Here is a 20,970-nt window from a genome sequence, read left to right on the forward strand (position 1 = left end):
AGCCAGACCCAGCGTCCTCCTGCTTCCCACCCTTGTGTGGAGCCGCAGGGAGCAAGGTTAGGGAAAGCAAAACGGTGGCGTGCACAGGTGGGAAAGGAATTGTGGTGGGCTATACAGCCCCAACATGGACCAGGAAAGGTTAATGACAGGCTGTGGGCCCAATTAGCCCCACCCCATTGCACCTGTGTGAAGTGTCAAGCCTAGAGGGAGGAGAGAACAGTGGAAAAGTCCCACTCAGCAGTGGCTTACTGGGAGAGGGAGCGGACATCTTAAGCTAGCCCTGTGAAGGAAGGTCTGGCTGGGGCCAGAGACTGCCTGGAAGGAAAGCCCAGAAACTTCAAAGCGTCAGAACCTCATTGGGGCAGGTAGGCCTGGTGCAGAACCTTTTTGCTCCTCATAACTAGTCTGGCTCCCCTTTGGTTTTGGGCTCTGCAGAAGAGTAAGCTGGGGAAGAGGGCGAGCAAGGCCTAGCGGCAGGCCATGGTAGGAAGCAGCCCAAAGATACAGCAAAGGGTCTGAACAAGTGGCCCTTATCTGCTTTGTACTGAGCTGGACCCTAAACTAGAGGGTGGGCCTCAGTTTTCCTATTGGCCCATGGAGAGGAAGGTATGAAGACCCCAGACCAAAGGCTGGTAGGCCTACAAAGCCTGAGGCTTGGCCAAAGCTCTGGTGTGATGGTGCCAGACCATTGGCCTGTTGGACTTGGTTTTCCCTGGAAGGCATAGGACTAAAAGATACCTGACTGGAGGGCCACCTCACAGGAAGACCGACCACCTCAGGACCAGAGCGGCGTGAGGGCACAGGGTGAGACCAGCTAGACAGCGTGTGGGGGAGGAGTCAGGCCACATGCTGCATGTTTTCCCTAGAGAAACCCCCTACTTCGCCCAGCTCAGGAGAGGTTTTCACTCACAGCAGAGGGGCCTACAGCAACCGCAGCGCCAAACCATGGCGTCGCAGCAAAGAAAAAAGCCACCCAGTCAGTGCCAGGGAGGGAAGGGCAAGCCCATGGAAGTCTCAGGCTGAATCGAACCAATGGCGTCAAAGATTTTTTAATCTTATGACACTGCTGTGAGAGAAGCGGGGATTCCAGGTGGAGTTCTAGGCGTTGGCTATACCTGCAAAGCCCACAATGTCTTGGGGCCTGTCTTAGCGCCTTTGCCCTACTGATACACGGGCAGTCAAGCTGGGGCCACCTGAGTATGAGAGAGAGGAGCTTTCTCTACAAGGCAATTGGAATTAATTCCCCAGCACCATCTTTACACCTCCAGGGCACCCTGCTGGACCCATCTTTTCCCCCAGGCTTTTAGGGAGGGATAAAGGGTGGTGAAAAGGGGTGGTGTTGTGAGCATGATAGGATAGCCTTTGACTGAGCTCTTAAATTGGTGGTTTTCTGGTTTTGAGGAAGCTGGTAGTTTTTTTTTTTAATGTATTTTTAATATTGTGTCAAAAGTGCCTGAATCCCGGGGCGAGGTGCTTTCTTCTTGTCCTTATCAATACAAATAAATAAAATAGACCTTACTTTTACCTCCTGCGCCACCCTTTGAAAGATAGCACCATACTTTCTGGGACACGAGAAAGTGGGTTCAGTCCTGACTCTAAGGAAAGGGAGCCACCTACCGAATCACCAACACTACTTCCTGCAGGCTAGCATCTGTGTTTTCCTTGAAGGTCTGGGCTGACCCTTTTTAACTTATGGGATCCAAGTAGTAGGCTATTCAAACCTCCCAAGTTAAATGTTGCACATTCTGCAGTGCTAAAGAAGTTTGAGGGTAAGGAGCTGCAGCCAGGAGACATAATTTCCAACACAGAAATGCTGTTTGCACTATAAAAATATACCTAAGAATTGTCTGGTCCAAGTTTTGAGCAAGAACTCTAGAAACAGGAACTCATCAGATTTAGCATGAGAACAGTTCCGGGGGGAGGCAGGGGACAGAGAAAGTAAACACACTGTAATTTCTAAATGACTCATTCCTCCCAGCCCTAGATGCCAGCCCTGGGATTTCAGAAGTCAGGTGACAATTGCCCACACAAACCTTTAACCTGCTTTTTACAAATGGATACACCACTCTTACAAAATACAGGCATGTGGAAGAGTCATGATGCAGTTTTCTCAGTGCAATTCCTCAAAGGAAGCAAGGCCAATGATAAAGCAGAACTGGCACAAGGAAAAACACCCCATCGAAAAGGTGCCTTTTAATCTCTTTGCCACAATCTTTCTTCATCTCCCTGCTTTTTAATCCCCTGCCACATTTTACTTCTTTATGCTCATTCATTTTGTTTAATCAGCCTCACCAATCTCAAAAGTCAAAAGCAAAGGCAAACATTTTCAGATGCGGGATCTAAAGTCAGGCATCTAAATAAATGTTCTGATTTTTCAGAGGTGCTGAGCATCCACAGATCATGGTGACTTCAAAGGAATCTGTGGATAGGCCGCATCTTTAAAAATCACTTATTTACGTGCGTAAGTAGGGCCATAATCCAGAACAAACACATTGTGGGTAACATTTTCAAAAGCACAGAGTGATTTAGGAACCTAGGATCTATTTTCAGAAGAGACTTAGGCTCCCATATGTTTAAATCACACTAAAATCAAAGCGATTTAGCATCTAAGTGCCTAAGTCTCTTTTTCAAATGGGATTTAGGCTCCTAAGTCAGTAATGTATTTTTTACAACCTTACTCGGTATTTCTCTTTCTCACAAACACACACACACACACCCCTATGGGTGATCACACCCATAACACTGTAGACTTCAGATCAGCCCATATGCAGTTCAGGCCATGTTAATTGCCATGTATATTTCAACAGAAAATCTGTTGCCTGCAGACAGGCTAACCAGAAGCATTGAGCTCTGTAGCCACTTAACACCAGGAGGAAGGTCTCTCCTGCATTTTTCTAATGCTTCTGTTCAAAAGTTGGAGACCATCACGTGGGAACATTTTTTAGATTTTTCCCCTATTAGGGGGTTTTGGCCAAGGTTCAGTTTTCTCCTGGACATCTGTTTATCACTCAGCTAGTGATAGCCTCACGGCATCCAGAGTCTTGCCATGTAGCACGTGGCCTGCCAAAATGCTTAGAGAACAAAGAAGAGGTGCTTTTGTGGGTTTGTGGTGATTGGGGACAAAGCCAGACAATCATGTCACAGTCTAAGCCTGCTGGCAGATATAGGAGGGTTGCAGCTGTCACAGGGAAAATGGATAAGGGGTCCAGAAAGATAAATTCACAACAGTGACAACTACAGGATGGGAAAAACATCTCACCACATGGCAGCGTTTTACTGACGAATTGTTGGCCTGCAGTTCAATTAGTATTGATCTAATGCACTGACCTTTAACAGTTGGATTCCTTGTGGTGTCAAATAAAGTCAGACAAGCCCCAGGCTTTAGCAATAAGGCTCTCAGAGTGTTGACTGATCAGTGTCACCAATAACAGGTCAAAAGTATCTTGCCAGTATTCCAAAGAAGCCCGGAGCTAAAGATTCACTCAACTCATATATTCTCTCTCTTTAGCTCCTTGGATACTTTTCCTGCCTCTAGGAAGTGGTGAAGAGCCTAGACATTGTATATATAACGCAACTATTATGGGTTTTAATTAAGAAGCATCTCCAACAGGACAAAACAATCTGTGACAACGTCTTCCAGAGCCTGGGTCCTGCCAAATTTTGAATGGGCTTGGATCTGCTATCATCTAGAAATAGGGGGCTGATTCGCCTCTCATTTATACCAGTTTTACACCAGTGTGACTCTATTGACCATAGTGCTTTACATTGGAATGAGAGGAAAATTATTACCACTCTGATCTTTAAGAAGACTTATCTTACCAGTCTACCCCCACTACATACCACACAGTAGAATTTCTTTACGACTACTACCTTGTGTGGAAGACCTGGGATTGGTGTTACAGTATTGCTCTCTACCTGCACTGTTGAGTCCTTCTTAGAGCTATCGAGGTCCCTCATCATTGTGGCATTGGAATCACTGAGGCTGATAGTGTGGCTGTCTTAAATGGATGTAAATCAGGGCTTCCCTTGGTCCCCTCGTGGATTGTGAGTGTTCAATCCAAACAAGGGATGGTATCTGCCCATAACTGTCCATTTTTTATCTGGCCCATTATTTCTAATAACATCACTGATAGTGCTAGAGAGACTGAAGTAGATTTATAGAAGACTGAACTAGCTGTTATCCCTTTGGTCTGGAGCAATGGCAGGAAGTTCTCTGAAGAGAAAGGATGGCTTTGTGGTTAGGGAATTGCACTGGGAACCAGGAAATGAAGTTCATCAGCTGCCTCTGCCACAGACATCCTCTGTGGCCTTGAGCAACTCATGTAATCTGTGTGCCTCAGTTTCCCATCTGTAAAATGGGGGATAACAATACTTCCTTTCTCCCACTCTGTCTTTTCTTTTTTAGACTGTAAACTCTTTTGGGCAGGGATCATCCCTTACTAAGTCTACACCTTGCATAGCACAATGGGACTCTGATATTGGTTGAGGCCTCTGGGTGCTATCATAAAACAAATCTCAGTCATCTCTAGGGGCAACTATCATTGTTTTTTTTCAGGATACTCTTCTAATTGCTGTACCCTGTGTCCAGCTACAATCTTCTTCTGACTCCTCAGCCTACTATTGTCTCTCTGCCTCTAATCTCTTTGGGATGGTATTCCAGTTTACCTCTGAGTTGGAAGGCAATCACAGGCATTAGATAAGATTCCAGTGAAATACTTGATTTGTACAAATTCTTCCTTTGGGTTTCCTCTTATATACAAGACCCTTTCCTCTTCCCTCTTCTACAATATAAAATGTAGCCTTCTAACATGTTGCCCATCTGACCATGTCTGGATAGATTTTTGTACCTCAACTGTTTCCTGGGCACAAAACACTGCTTGGAGCTCTCTTCTTGCAATAAGCTTTCCATGTAGTAGCTGTTCATCATAGCAATTTTATAGGCTCTCTTCAGCTGTTCATTCCATGAGTTGGCATAGCTGGCATGGGTATTATCCTCTTTGTTCTGTACAAAGTCAGAAAGAGCTGTGGATAACCTTGGAGACCACTCATACAGCAGCAAAAATGAGAGTGGCCAGTTTTTGTGCTTAGGGCAGTGATAACCATGCAATATTTGGGTTAGAGAGAGTCCTTCCAACTTGATTTAAGTTCCCCAGTCAAAGTTTGTAACTTTGCTAAAGTGAATCTCTCAAGCAGGTTTCCTTGTGGATGGTAGAGTGTGGAACTGGAGCATTGTAACCTATTATATTTGCAAAGGCTTTTTTTGTTTGTTTGTTTTTTTAAACAGTTAATTCTCACATCTTGTATCTTGGTCCAGGTGGACAATTTCAGGAAACCCAAATGGCAGGAAAATGTCTCTGAATCAGCTGCTGTTTTGCCTGATTTATTGGTTGCTCGATATGCCTGTGAAAACTGATGGTGGTCTGTTATCATTCGTGTCTAAGAACAAAAACAAAAAAAACCCTCCCATTACTAATGTCTAAATGAAGGTCAGCTGGAAACAAGTGGTGATGGTAATTGTGCATGTTTGAAGGAGGGGGGTTGTTTAATATTAGATCCTCTCCATTTAACGCATAGGGTGTCTGCCAGTGATCTGCTGTGTGACCTTGGGCATATCACTTCCCATGTTTCCATTTCCTTCCCGCCATTTGTCTGTCCTGTCTCATTAGATTGTAAATAGTCTGGTATTTATCTCTTGTGATGTGTTTGCATAGTGCCTTTTACAAGGGGATTGGGGCTTCTAGGTAAAAGTCCTGATGATGATATCCAGTCCAGGTAGAAGCAGAAGGATCAGCTGCACTATTGTTAGCAACTATCACCACTTTCAGAAGCCATAAGCAGCATTAATCCATCTAGCTCAAACTCTAAGGCTATGTGTACACTGAGAACACTACAGTGGCACAGACAACTGTAGCATTTCAGTGTACACACTCACTACAGCACCAGGAGGTGTTCTCCCATGACGGTAGTTAATTCACCTCCCTGAGTGGTGGTAGCTAGGCTGATGGAAGAATTCTTCCACTGACCTAGTGCTGTCTGAGTTGTCAGTTAGGTTAGTTTAACTATGATGCTCAGGGGTGTGGATTTTTCACACCCCTGAGCAACACAGCTAGTTCAACCTACCTTTTCAGTCCCGCCCAGCCCTGAGAAGCCCCAGAAAGTAAATGGCATGGAGGAGAGAAATTGCTTCCAACTTTAAAGTTATTTTCCCTATTACTTTATTATTATTAATAATAATAATGGTAACAACAACAGCTAGCTCTTTGAGATCTATGGATGAAATGCCCTAAGAGCTATACAAAAGATGGGGAAACTTTTTTTTTTACAGATCGGGAAACTGAGGCACAGAGAGGGGAAGTGATTTGCCCAAGGTTACCCAGCAGGCCAGTGGCAGAGGTGGAAATAGCACTCAGATGTCCTGAGGCCTAGTCAGATGCTCTATGTACTAGGCAATATTGCCTTCAGCTATTATAAGTTTCTAATGGTAATAAAGCCTTCTACAGAGTTCCTTTATCGGTCCTTTATTTCTTGTGGTATTGGCTCGTGTATTTAAGAGATTAATTTTGTGTTTGGTGCAAAGCAGAAGGATTAGGAACATAGGAGGCTCCAAGTGCTCAATAGGTAGTTAAGAAAACATCTTCTAAATAAAGATTACCGGTATTTCAGAACTGCACTCAGTGCAAGTTACAGCTGAATGCACTATTTAAATGAAGAAAAGGCTTTTTGCAATTCCCTGCCAAGAACAGCAGCTCTTTAACCTCCTTGAAATGAGAAGACCTATGGATTGAAAGGATGTGAGTAGCCTCATTGACTTCCTTGGGGCTCAGTCTTTTTGCAGGACCAAGCCCTTAGTCTGTTGGTCAGATATCATAGGCACAATATCTATCTAACTTAGGGCTTTCTATAGCACCCACTAGTGTACTAAGGGCTCTGACTGTTTATACTAATTATTATTATTACTTTATTTAGTCACCTTTAACTGTAACACAGCTCTTTAACAGATATGGCTCTGGGCCACATTGCAAAAAATAAGTCATCTGTCATTTTAGCTTTTATGTGCTGTTGTCACTTAGCTTATAATTTCATATCTTTCCATTCCTAGTCTCTGAGATAATCTGACGGGGATAGGACAAGACAGATGCCTTCATACAACTAGAATCAGGTGGTCTCTTTGCTATGGTAACTAACCTGCCTACTGGAGAACTGGTTTATCCATCACTTCAACCTGATGTAAAGTTATTGTTTGGTATCAAAATAATGATTAGTTCTTTCTATTTTTAATTATTGAAAGTAATGTGCTGCGTGCATGCAAGTGAAGATGGTATGGCCTAAAGCAAACAGGGTATAAAGTCAGTCCTTCACACTATATATAGCATAGAATAAATACTAACACAGAATACTGAAAGAAGGAGAAAGAGAAGGAGGGGGAAGGTTTGGGGATGAGTCATCCCTTAATTTTCTACACTTTCCACAAAGCGATCAGCTCTAGAAGATAAGGCTGAAAGTTTTGCCATCACAACAAGAAAATGTTGTGGAATGTGGGGTGAAATCCCAGAAATATTGAAGTCAATGAGAGTTTTTCCATAGACTTCAATGGGGCTAGGTTTTCACCAGTGATGTTTAGAGCAGATTGGGAATCAGGGCTCTTGGGTTCTGTTCTGTGAGGCTTTGAGCAAGTCACTTAGGGCCAGACTTGCAAGTGCTCAGTACACCCAACTGGGCCAGATTGGCTGAAGAGCTCAGCTCCCATTTAGACACCTAGGGGAAGGTGTGTTTTTGTTTTTGTTTTTTAAAAGTGTTCAGCAACCAACATGCCCTATGGGAAAACAAAATTCTTCTCAAAATCTGCCAGATTACTTTGGTGTCTAAATGGGGGTGGAGCTCTTTTTTAAAATCTGATCCTCAACTTGTCTATGACTCAGTGTACATATCTGTGTGGATAATAATTCATTAATGTTAGCAAACTGTTATGAGATTCTCAGCTGAAAGGTGCTAGAGAAGGACAAAGTGTTTTACCATTACTCCATAAAGAAAAATAAAATGAAACCTTACATTGTGGGGCAGAATGACCAGTCCCCCATGCTACATCACATGGGGATGTAATGTTGACTCAGTCTATTCTAGAAGGAAGGGTAGGTTCGTTTATCTGCCAAGTCATATTCTCCTACATGCACATTAGGTACTTCAGAATATGAATGGCAGAACTATACCATACAATTCTGTTCATATGCACATCGTATTGTTATTGGGCCAGATCCCTGGCTTATATCAATCAGCATAGCGCCACTGACTTCATGGATTTCATTTACATAAATGGAGCTATGCCAGTTTGCATGAGCTGAGGATCTGGCCCCCAATACTATTGCTTTAAAAAGCGTGTTATTGCTGATGTGTCTGAGAGGATTACCACCGGTTATCCTTAGATAAGCACAAAGGATGCAAACGTTACCCTTCCCTTTAAAATAATTAAAATTTAATAATGGAAAGTAAAAGGCTGTCTGCATCTATTTTGTGTTAGTGGCCTATATGTTTTTTTCGTTTTGTCCTTCAAATAATTTTTACTGGGGATTAATGCTCATAAGATTACTCCTAAAAGGCTCCTGGTTACACCCCTATAAGACAATACTACTCTTGATTACAATAAAGAATAAATATGCAAGTAGCAGACAAAAAGAAGGAACAAGATTAATAAATTACAACTGTTAGCAAGTGCTAACACATATCAGAAATGGCAATCCTCTGGAGGATAGCTGAGAAGCTCTTATTCAGGTCAATGACTCCTTTTGTGATTCCCTTCTCCAAAAAGAGCATTTTTCAATGATTTATGTATAATAATCTCTACATCAGCATATCTTATTTATCACTATTTGTTAGCTGAACATGTACCAAGAGTCTTGTACTGAAGCCATTAGCAGTGGAAAAAACAAGTGGGATAATGGCATAAAATTATACATCTATAAAAATAAATATCAGTGTAACTATTGAATATTTATGTGAATGTACATGTAGACAGAGAATACGTAATGATGTAGTATAAAGGCTTTACTTGAATATGAGTTCACTATCCATATTGTTAGGGCTGGTTAAAAATTTTTTGAATCAAACTTTTTTACCATCAGAAAATGGGGTTTAATCAAAAAGTAAAATTTTGTGGGAAAATTTGGGGGTCAGAAGAAAGAGTAGTCTATTTAAAACCAAATGGAACATAATGTTTAGAAATGACAATAGACAACTTTTATTTTACTTAGAAGGTTTCAGTATGGACAATGAAAGCTACTGTTGTGATGGCTAATAGCTGTCTTGACATGACAGTACCCCATTTAGACTGATGATTCAAAGGACTGACACCCTTTCACTTCTGGGTCATCTAGTCATAGGCCACCTGGCTAGATAGTGACAGTGATGGCTATTCGTTGTCCTGTGCAAAATGAGTTGGGGGTGTCAGTCCAGTTTATAGAGGACAGAGCTGGGCAAAAGAAAACTATCCATTACTATTTGCTAATGTTTAAAATTAAATTTAAAAGGGCAGATTGGACCAGTTTTTCAAAAGACTCAGGGCCAGAATTAAAATGCTCAGAACCCAGCTCGGGCCATATTTTCAAAATGGTTCAGCTCCCTCTTAGGCACTGAAATAAGGAACAGATTCCCCCAAGTGCTCAGCACCCATCAGGCCCCATTGCAATACTTATAGGCAGGTTTTCAAAAGAACTCAGTACCCAACATGTGAAACCTGTGAAAATCTGCCCCCAGTTCTGGAATCCCTTCCTTCTATGAAGGTTTCTGTGCTCCAATCAGGAAGCAGAACAATGCAATAGGACAAACGTGACCAATCATGCACCCCAAATAGCAAACCCTGAGACTGAAATTTGACCAGGTACAGAGCACAAAGCCTGTGTGTCTTAAATCCCACTTCAACTTAAGTGATGTATACATTGGGACTAATTTCACAATGAATGAATAGCCATAGCAACCCATAAGCTAAAATATGCTTAAAGAAAACATTCGGATAACTTTGATTACGCACTCATCAGTGAAAATCCCAAATAAGAGGTAAATGTATTAAATAAATTACTTGCTACATATAGTTTCTTAGTCTCATTATCCGGCTCAGCAGAAAGGACCAAGACTGAATAGGCCCTGTAGAATAACTTTCTCCTCCCTACTCCATCCTGGAGATAGTTCATTTGGTTAGGTCAAATGTAGAGCAAACCTGCCCCACAGCTGCTGCCTATGCTGTACCAATACTGTGCAGCTACACAGGGTTTCAGTCTCCTACCAGTCTATACAACACCTTTCAACAGCACAAAATCCATTTTAAAAACCTCGACAAATCTATGGATAAAAGGCAGCTTTCCTGAATCTCTCGGAGGAACAGGTTTGTACCTCCGAACCTCTAACCAATGTTTTGAAGGCAACACTGCCTTCCTCCTAGAGTCCTGGTCTTGAAAGTGACAGGGTAGTAAGTAGGCAGTCAACTCCATAAATATTTCAGAAGGAAAAAGAATGTAGTTTCCCAAGCATTGACTGGCTGCATATATTATTCATATAAAACCATAACTTAAGTTGAAGAAGCACTGAATGCTTGGAGAATGTACTGATTCACAGCCTGCCCAGCAAGTAAACACAAAAGACATTGGCTATTTCCCAGGCTTCCATAATTAAACAGAAATACAATAAGATCTACACCTACAGGTGAACTGCAAAGGTGGAATACAAAATTTCAGTGGCTGCACCAATAGGTACAGAATCTCACCAGGTACCCCTGGTGCTTGGCACTGTATATGCATCTAGTGAGCGACAGTCTCTACATCAGTGCTACAACGCCAAAGAGATGACCGACCAAAGGTGAAAGAAAGTACAGCATCATTACCCACATTTCACACGTGGGAAACTGAGGCACAGGGAGATTACAGGCTGGACTTTTCCACTGCCCTGCACATTGTATAGTCATTTATGGCTGTGCAGAATGGTAGCATTTTACACAGCAGTAAATAAGTACATACGATGAAGGGCAATAGAGAATTGGGTCCCATGTGTCTTGCAGGGAGCCTGTTGCAGAGCTAGGAGCTGAACAGATCTCTTGAGTCCCAGCCTAGGGCATCAACCACAAAACCATCCTGGCCTGTTTTTCTGTTCAGGAACAATCCACAAACAGACTTATGGTTTTTATTGTCCAGTATTGTCCAAACAAATATTTTAAGGGAGCATATTTCAGCCTCTGGGGTGTGTGACAAGCTGGCATTCTTTGCCCAAAACACTCCACGCTATCAGCATGGAGCAATGCTGCTGGGTCTAGACATAAATTAGGTTGACATAGATACAGTGGCCTTACCAACACAGCTATGCCAACCTAACACCCAGTGTAAACCCAGCTATGTCGACAGACAAATGCTTTCTTTGACAAAGTTACTGTTCGCAGAGGTAGTGGTGCTCGTGGAAAAAACCCTTCCATGGATACATCCGCTGCATCTACTCTATGGGTTATGCTGACATACCTATAGTGACCCAGCTATGCTACCATAAGATATGTCCACACTATGGAAACTAAGTGTGTTTTACTGACTCATTACTACAGCTGAATAGTAGGGAGGTAGGAGGGGCTTCCTGGGAGAGAGAGAGGAGTGTGGCAGGTTTGGGCCTTTTGGGGTGCCACTGAAGCCTATTCTGCCAGCTGGGTCCCCTTTACTTGGCCTTGCTGGGCTAGGCTCACAAGCCTCTTCCAGCCAAGCACACAGGCAGGGTCACAGCCAGCTGCACAGAGAGACAGAGATCAGCCTTAGGGGCTTGCTCCAGCACTCTGGTGCCCACTCCCTTTAAGGGGTACAAACCCAAAGATTTTATGAAATTTGCTCCCCCTCAATGTGGAGGGAGATATGCACAACTTCTTGCCCCCAGTTAGAAATTACATAAACTGGATTATATTATAAACAAGAAATAAGTTTATTAACTACAAAAGGTGAATTTTAAGTGGATATGAGAGATAACAGACAGAACAAAGCAGATTACTGTCCAAAGTACCAAACCAAAGTACACAAGCTAAGCTCAATATACTTGAGAAACAGGTTACAAAATGTAAATTCTCACCCTAAATGTTATTTTAGGCAGCTTGCAAAGTTTCTGTGATTCAAGAGTTCATTGTGTTCCTTTTCAGACTGGACCTCTGTCTCAGCCTGGACTCCTCCATTGCCTCCCCTTCAGGTGGCTTTAGCAGTCTTTCTTTTTGGGACAGACAGGCCATGGAGAGGAGGAGGAGACCCATTTGCCTTCCTCCTCACCCTTAAATAGGATTTACATCAGGCAGGAATACTTTGTTTCCCAAACCTGACCCCCCCCTTCCAATGGAAAGTTACAAGAAGTCCACGGTAACGTTTAGGGCACCTCTTCACTGGCAGTGCAGCAGTGCTTTAACGTGGCTGGGTAGTCGCGGCAGAGCGCTGTGCTCTAGAAAACCCACCTCCATGAGGGGCGTAGCTACCAGGGTTGGGAGCCCGGCTCCCAGCACTGGTGCACGGTCTATACTCGCACGTTACAGCACTGAAGCTTTTCAAACCCCTAAGTGAGAAAGTTGCAGCGCTGTAAAGTGCCAGTGTAGACAAGTCCTTAGTACTAGGTGACAAGACCACCTGACTCTGTAGGATCACAGTGTCCATGAGTCAGTGGCGGTGTGGAGCAGTCCGCAGGAAGGGGAAACCTTTTCACAGTCCATTGTCCTCGCTGATGGGCCATCCGCCCCGTCTGGCTTTTCCATTGTTGTAGCTGACGTGTTAGCAGTGGGCGTCGCCCAAAGTAGCATAGTTGAAATACAGATACATAGTCACTATTACTAACTTCAGATACTGAAATGATACAGGCATACACATTGGATATTCACATTCAGTAAGTTATAACCTTTCCAATGATCTCTTACAAGACCCATCTTGCATAAAGTACCTCTCCGTCGTCATATTCATATCATAAGCATATTTTCATGAAGAATATGGAGTGAAACATCACAAGGAAGTCTCAGATGTAGGCAATAACACTTCCATTTTATGTATTTATTACTAATCAGGCAGCTAATGGCCTATGTTTAAGCTAAGGATAAAAGTGGGCAAAAAAAAATACATTTTAAAAAGCCAGGTGCACTAACAAAGCTTCCACCAATATCAGTATTTTCTTCCCTTTTCCTAGGGACACATTTATTGTTCAAACACAGTTCGACATAAACTAAATCAGCTCCTGCCCACTAACCCCTTCCAAGGCCTCTCTGCCTGCAAGGGCTTCTGCTGCTGCCTGCATAGCAGATATCCCAGCCAGGTCTTCCACTGAGCTCATAGATATTAAGGTCAGAAGGGACCATTATGATCATCTAAGTCTGACCTCCTGCACAAGCCTCCTTGGAGGTCTTTTCTTTGACCAGCCGCCTCCCTACTCCCTGCAGCTCACCCCACTAACTGAGCTGTTTGTTGGCCTTTTATCTCAGAAGCTGGAAGCAGCTGGTTAGTCTCAGGTTGGGGCTAAAGCAGGTAGAAAAAATCAATTTCCATCCCTGGGGAAATGTTGAGATTTGAACATTTGTTTTCATTCTGAACTGAAATAATTTTTCTTAATTTCCCACAAAACAATTTAAAACAAAAATTGGGGGGCAACTGAAGCATTTTGTTCTGATTCTGACTTTGTTTAATATTATACATTAATATAGCATAACACATTTCAAAACAAAGTCATTTCAGAAACAACCAACCAAAACTCACAATGTTCCATTCCAGTAAGGTCAAAACACTGGGTTTTTTCCAAGTTTTTTGCAACAAAAATTTTGTCAAAATCAACATGTTCCAGCAGAAAGCTTTGATTTCTACAAAACAGAATATTCCAACGAAAAAAAAAAACCCCAACCATATTCCTTTGGAAAGTTTCTACCAACTTTAGCAGAGGCTACCCCCAACTCCCTCAAAGAGACAGCCCATCACGTGTCACACAGGAATTCATTCCTGTTGTAACTTCACGGGCATCCAGCCATTAGTTTAGTCCTGAGCTCACAAAATGTTTCCATCTCTATTGTCTGGCAGTAACATTTTGGTTACTTTTCTGTAAAACTGATTTAGGCAACAGTGATGTTGTGTCAACTTGTTAGATGCATGTTTGTATACAGTTAAACCTGTTAACGGGACTTCAGTGGTGCATAGCCCTTGCACTGGTCCTCTGCACAGGGTGCATCCCACACTAAAACATGAAGGAACACAGGATTGTGTCCCGCACAACTCCCTCCTGCACTGACTGAAGAAGAAGTGAATTCACATGAGAAGTTTATGAAGGCCTCGGAAAGGAAGTCCTGACACAGCAGTATGAAATCACACGCAGCTCTATCACTCCAAAGCCTCACACTATAAAACCTTCACTGCTCGGCTCCGTGAAGCAAAATGACAAATGACTCCAGTCTAAAGCTTCCAGTCAGGTTCTAAATCTCCCCCCACCACCTTTCTGCCTGAATTAGTTTTAGGTGCTCTGTGAGATAAATTGAATTTTGCATTCTTCCAATCAGAGCAATAGATGGATCTAGTTTTTAAAAGAAAAAGGGAAATATTAATATATTTAAAAGTCAAAGGGCCATAAAAATAATCAATACCAGAAGGGTGCTAAAGCAGCTTGTACAATATTTATCGAGGGAGCGTCAAGGGAAAAAAAGTTTAGTCCTTTTTGGAAGGACTTTGAAGGCTGCCATTACGTATACTATTAAGTTGCAAGGTGCCAGCTGATACACTTTAGTGGGTGCAGGAATGGGCCATGAGTTCTGCAGTTTGTCTTTTCTCTGCTCAACAAGTGCTTTGGTGTCAATTCTATATTTTGTCCATTAGACTAACCTCCTCCAAGCAGGCCCCCCACATCTTCCTCCGTGTGCTGAACAGCAGCAAAGCACACTGTTGGTACTTAATACTGACATCCAGAGCTGGGGACAAACTGTCCCTGAAGATGGGGAGCTATCAATTTCCCAGCCATTCCTCCTTTGAGTGGCTGCAATTCACTCCTATGTAAAGGACAACACAATGCCTATAGGCTCTGAGAGCTTAAATGCTGCATGGGCCTTGTTGGTTTATTATTGGAGGATGGATTCCTTCCACCCATCCTGACTACCGAAACTTTTGGGATGTGAGACTCCTGTGACAATAGTATGTGAAGGGCACAGACCATCTGCCTACTTAAGATACTCCTCTGGGTCCTCACCATAGTATCTGAGCAATTTATCCTCACAACCCTACCCCATATGAGGCAGGGCCATGCTATAACCCCCATGTTACAGATGGAAAACTAAGGCACAGATAGTGTGACTTATCCAAGATCATACGGAGTCTGTGGTAGAGGAGAGACTTGAATCCAAGTCTCCAGCTAGCATCCTAACCACTGGACCATCTTTCCTCTCCTGTTGAAGAGGAGGGCTGAATTGGGTCCCCTACACCTAAACTAGGAGAAGAGAGAAGGAGGGAAAAAATGCAGGGCTGCAATTAAATGGTTAGTGTTGCCAAGCCCTACAATATTTGTTTTTCTTAAAGTCTCAGTTCCTGGAGTCATGTGATTATGTGAGAATTTCAGCTTTATTTTTTAAAAGGAAAGTTTCTAGCCTGCAAACATAAGCTTGAAAGTGGGGACCTTGAAGGCTTAAATCCCACATGCAAATAAAAAGGACCATACTTTATAATCTTTGAAAATATCATGATTTTTCAGGCAAGGTCATTATGACTTTCAAATGCTTAGGCTAAGTGCAAATGATCCTTTCAAGGGTTCTGTTAGCAAGATGGCCGTCTGCAAATTAAGGGAGACTGTTGCTCTACCCTCCCCAACCCCGATTACCATTTGTTTCTCCTAGAAGGAAATACTCAGCCCATTACCTTGCCATCCCCTAAAAATGGTAAGAGTTAATTTGCCACAATGTATCCGAGTGTAGTAACTGATTACATTTTTCCCTGAAGGAAACTTCAGTTAATTTGGTTAGTGACTCATATGCCAGGCTGCCAATTACAACACAGATGATTACACACATAAATTCACATCAGAGTGGCTCAACAATCGGGGCGGGGGGGGACGACCCAGAACAGACTCCCCTTTTCCTTCCTTGCGGGAGGTTGTGCTCTAATCCTGCAAGGAGCTGGGTGTGCTCATCTTCCATCAAGGTCTGTGGGAGGAGAGGTCTTTTGTGCATAAGACCTAGCACCTTGCAGGACTGGGCCCCAATACTGCCAAAACAGCAATGTCTCTCCAGCTTTCCGTTTGGGATGTTTGTTGCATATGTATACTGTGCACTCAATAAAGAATAGTTTGCTGGAATCGTTAGAAGAATCCACAGGCAAAGAGTGCAGCAAGGAGGTCAAATGAACAGGGCTTGCAATACATCAGTAAATCATTTAAAGATAAGCTGTGCATACCAATAGTGGGGGAAAAAATCCAATTAGAGTAACTTATTACAAACCCAGTCCTCTTTCTGAAGCACTTTACATTTCATAAGGCCAGGTGGGAGGGGGAACCGGACAAGAAAGTCCGAGCCTGACACTAAAATAAAAGCAAAGCCCAGACTAGATTGCAGATACTGTATTCCTAAATGCCTGGTCAATTGGCCAGTGCAATCAATACTAGGGCAGTTCAGGCTCCTTCAGTAGATGTATTCGAAAGAGAGATCAACTTTGCACTTCGTAGCAAAGGGAAACCCTGGCATTTCCTGAAGCATGTGCGTGGACAGAGGTGTTAGTCTAGCCCGGCTTAGCTAGGGAGGTTTTTTTGCTGGCCTAAAACACATTAATCTCTCTATTTCTCTATATAAAGATCTAAATATATTTCATTTACTTCAGCAGGAGAGTTACTGAATAACTTGTGTAGCTCCTTACAAGAGGAGGGGGGATGCTTTTCAAATATTATTTAAATTTTACCGCACCTATGCATTATACCAGTATTACAAGGGGATAAATGGAGGCACATCGAGGTTAAGTGACTTGCCCCAGAACCCACAATAAATCAGTGGCAGAGGAGGATATTGAACTCAAGAACTAGTTTCCCAATCCCAGCTTTAACCACTAGATAACACTCCTGTTTTGACTCTATTAAATAACCATTACAAAGTATATTCATAGCAAATTGGACCTAAGTAAACTGACTCCTTCCCATAAGGCAGCAATTGCCTGTTAAATAAATACCAAGTGATTACTAACATCCTATTCACTGTAGGGTGGATCATCAGCATGACTCTTAGGTTTCAATAAGGAGGCTATTGCGTGTTAAATAAACATGAAGGGTCAAATCCAGATTGATGATGAACACATTCAACGGTCCCTGATTTCAATGGGAATTGCAGCTGCTCAGCACCTTTCAGGATTTGGGCTCAAGTGATTATTGAAGTCATAGGTATCCAGGGACAGGATTACCAATGCCAAAGCAGAAACCTGTCTATTAATGGAATAACTAGGTGCCAGATTTTGCCACCATCACTCAGGCTGAGTAGCACTTTACGCTCAATCAGTGGGACTACGTGCAGAGTAAAGTACTCTTCATAACGTGAGTAATGGTGGCAGAATCCAGGACTATGTTATTAGTTAACATATTAAAAACTGGCTTTCCTCTTCATGCTAAATTGAATGCAGATATGAGAAACTTAATTTACTTCTGGTTTTATTATAACTGCCCCAAAGGGGAATGTTCCAAATACATTGGAATGGACACACACATTCATTTCCCCCCTCCCCCCCTGCAAGAAAACTGTCAATCTGCCAATCTTTTCATGTTGAATCCAGGTGCGAGTTTGACTTGTGATTTGTTCCTTACCTTGCAATTATCAGAGTATCAAGATGATCTGTGCATGCCACGGACCCGATTCTTATTTGCACTTCAACTCTTTTACACCACAGTGGTGTAAATTATACTTCCATTCTCTTTGAGGCTCCTTACCCTGACAGAGTGGTGTAAAGGGGCTTTAGCATAAATGACAATCAGGGCTGATCTATAGATATACAGATATATTTTAAAGCATCAAAATGTCTGTGCCACAAAGATACATCCACACTGCAGCTGGGAGCCTGCGTCCCAGCTTGGGTGGACAGATAGATGCCAGCTCTGCTCCAATTAGTGCACTAAAAATAGCAGCGTAGCCAGTGATAGCACTGGTGGGGCCTGGGCTAGTCACCTGAGAATGGACCCTGGGGGGTCCTCCTGTGTTTGCATGCAGGCGGCTAGCCTGAGCCACTGCACATGCTGTTTTTAGCATGCTAGCAGGTATGTCTAACAGCCCCCCACCCCCACCCCCACCCCCTCCCCACCTCCCAGGAAGCCTCCTTCTAGCTGCAGTATAGTTATGCCCTAATAGCACATGATGCTTTGCAAAAGCTAAAGTGCCCATCAGAATCCTAGCCTCCAAGAGCAGTCTTGAGTCCCTCCATTTTGCATATGCCATGCAACTGCTGCTTTTGTTAGACAAACGTTTAAAAAGTTGCTTTCCCACCCTTGACTAAAGTCCTTTAGTTGTGGCTCAAATAAAGATAACAGCAGTTCCAGACTTAAGCACTAGGTGGCAAGCCTCTAACAAAGAAACTACTTTGGCAAGCCCATCATAAACCCAAGCTTTCAGCAGTCACCTGACATAATTTCACACTGTGGAAAAATGTTCTTGATTTAAACACCTAGTGCTTCACATTAAAAGCTAAGGCCTTCCCCGCAGGCCAGCATGGAATTCCAGCTAAGGCGTACAGAACATGTTGTACTGCAGGCATTACATAAAAGGAATGATTCTTGTGGTTCTTATCTACAGAGCTTTAACAAGATGTTCGTTTCCTGTTAATGTTTCCTTAATATTCTGTTACTCTTTTTCTTGCACTTAGTCTGTTTTGGTCTTTGTAACTGGAGGAGACTGAAGGTTAAGAGATACCAAAAGTAAGATACAGACTCTGTCTATGCTTGACCCAGTGCGGGAGAGTATGACTTGAAAACATCCAGCGTGGATTCCCAATGAATCCAGATCCAAACAGCAAGTGCTCACACACACACACTCCAGTTAGAATGTTAGTAATAATTAAGTGTCTGACTCCTTAGATGCTCCCACACAGGGAGAATGCTAAAGTGCCAGTCAGCTCATTTCTTTACGCCCAACAGACACCTCTAATGCACTGTGTGTCTGCTAAGGAAATGGAACAGGCAGAACCTGGAACAGAGTGATCCCAGCCCCAGTCTGTTTCAGGAGACCTGCCCAAAAAAGGAAAAATGGATAAGAGTAGGGAGGAGCACTGCTGTTACAGCTGGGCTGCACCTTTGCCCCAAACTCAAAACACAACAAATAACCTAATGGTTTCAGTTCACATAGCTTCCTGGGAGTCTTTATCTGGTTTTGGTTCACACACTTCAAAGCTGCTTAGTTTCAGGTTTAAAAAAACCCCCAAAGTCAAAACTAACTTGGCCACATGCGAAGAGTCACCTGATTTGCATTCAAAACACAACTCAGCCAAGGCTCACTGGAACTTAGCTTGAGTCCATTCAGGGCTTGGTCCAAGCATGCTCAGTTCTCACACCCCACCTAGATCATACTTTAGCTGATAATCACTCAATGTGGCTCGTGTTTCAGGTTCGTAATAAACACAAAGACAAAGGTCACTTCCGCAGCTGGCTTTCAACCTAGCTCAGATGGAACCAGCCCTCTTTAAAAGTTCCTAAAGTTCAACAAACTTTTTTTTTTTTTTTTTTAACTAGTGCCCAGCTCTTTTGCCCCAGTGCCTGTCCCGACAGGAGAAAGGCTCTGAGAGGAGCTTTGGTCACGGTATTTCCAACCTAGCCCATGTCAGGAGGCACTGAAAGTCTCATGATGAGCAAACATCTTCTCGTAAGGTTCCCAGGCCAGTTTTAGATGGAAAAAGACTCGGAGGAATTTGGATACACTTCAATCCAGCAGAAACTTTTGGATGAATCTACAGTCCTTGGCAGCTTTATCATCACTAGCCAATGGGAATGTCTTTGGAGTCTCTAATATCAGAAATGGCATGGATACAATTAACTAAAACCTTGACTTCCACTGTATGGGTCAGGTGAGGGAACAGCTATAGCAGCAGGAAAACAGAGATCTCAGAAACTCCTTTTAGTTCAGTGAATGCTTTGTCTTTGTGTAAAACAGCTACCAGCACATTTGTTAAGGCAAAACAAGAGTCATTCAAAACTTCAATAAATTAAACAGAAAAAAATTCCCATCACCTTTTACTCTACTTCACATCAGAGAAAATCACAACAGATTACTCACATAATGTAATGATGACTTTCCCCCTCAAGAGGTTTCTCTGCATCTCTCAAAGCTTTTAAGATCAGCACATTTCCCCCCATTTTACACCTCTCCACTCCTGGCTAGAGCAGTTTCAAATGCAGTGGTTTTGATTCACAGAGGGTTGCACAGTTTGTTTGTATGATTAGTACCCACTGATTTTTACCTGCTCAGGGATCAAAACCAGAATAAAACACCTAAAGCCATCAATTTGATCAGGTTGGCTTAAAACTCAGCTCTGGGCATGCTCAAAACTCAGCCCTGAAACTGCTCAAGACTCAGCTTTGGGGTTGCTGAAAGATTCAGGAACCGTAGCAAAGCCAGAAGCAATTCCCTTTGTTTCAGGTTTTATTACCAAAGTTTCATCTGCAACTGCGAAGTCCCACATCACAATAAATCATCCTTGCATGATGGAAGATTGAATGACTCTCCCTTTGGAGCAGTCTGTGCATCTCATAAATAACCGAAGGGAGTCACTGCTGAACCAAGTCAACTGCTGGAGAAGGAGTCCTTCAGTAGCTAGCCTCCATTGAACTCCTAACCCCTGGGGAGTGAGGACGTAGATTAGGGATCAGAACTAAAGGCCCAATTCTCTATTGTGTTATGGCCTCTTTACACCATTCTGGGGGAACAACAGGGCCTTAAAACAAGTGGCTATGGCCACCAGAGGATTCCCCCCCTGTGCCAGGAGCTTCCTTGGATGGTGCAGAACCAACATA

General features: G+C 43.0%; 1 protein-coding gene across 1 annotated transcript in view; it reads right to left on the minus strand.

Annotated features, from left to right (window-relative positions):
- The window catches only part of MYL10 (myosin light chain 10), a 75,973-nt gene extending 55,338 nt beyond the window's left edge, over positions 1–20,635 (minus strand). The window contains exon 1 of the mRNA XM_084650675.1: positions 20,607–20,635. The gene's annotated coding sequence lies outside the window, so the exon portion shown is untranslated. The remainder of the gene's footprint in view (positions 1–20,606) is intronic.
- Between the last annotated feature and the right edge of the window lie 335 nt (positions 20,636–20,970).

Source organism: Lepidochelys olivacea (assembly GCF_965140295.1).
Source record: "Lepidochelys olivacea isolate rLepOli2 genome assembly, chromosome: 17".
Taxonomy (NCBI): Eukaryota; Metazoa; Chordata; order Testudines; family Cheloniidae; genus Lepidochelys; species Lepidochelys olivacea.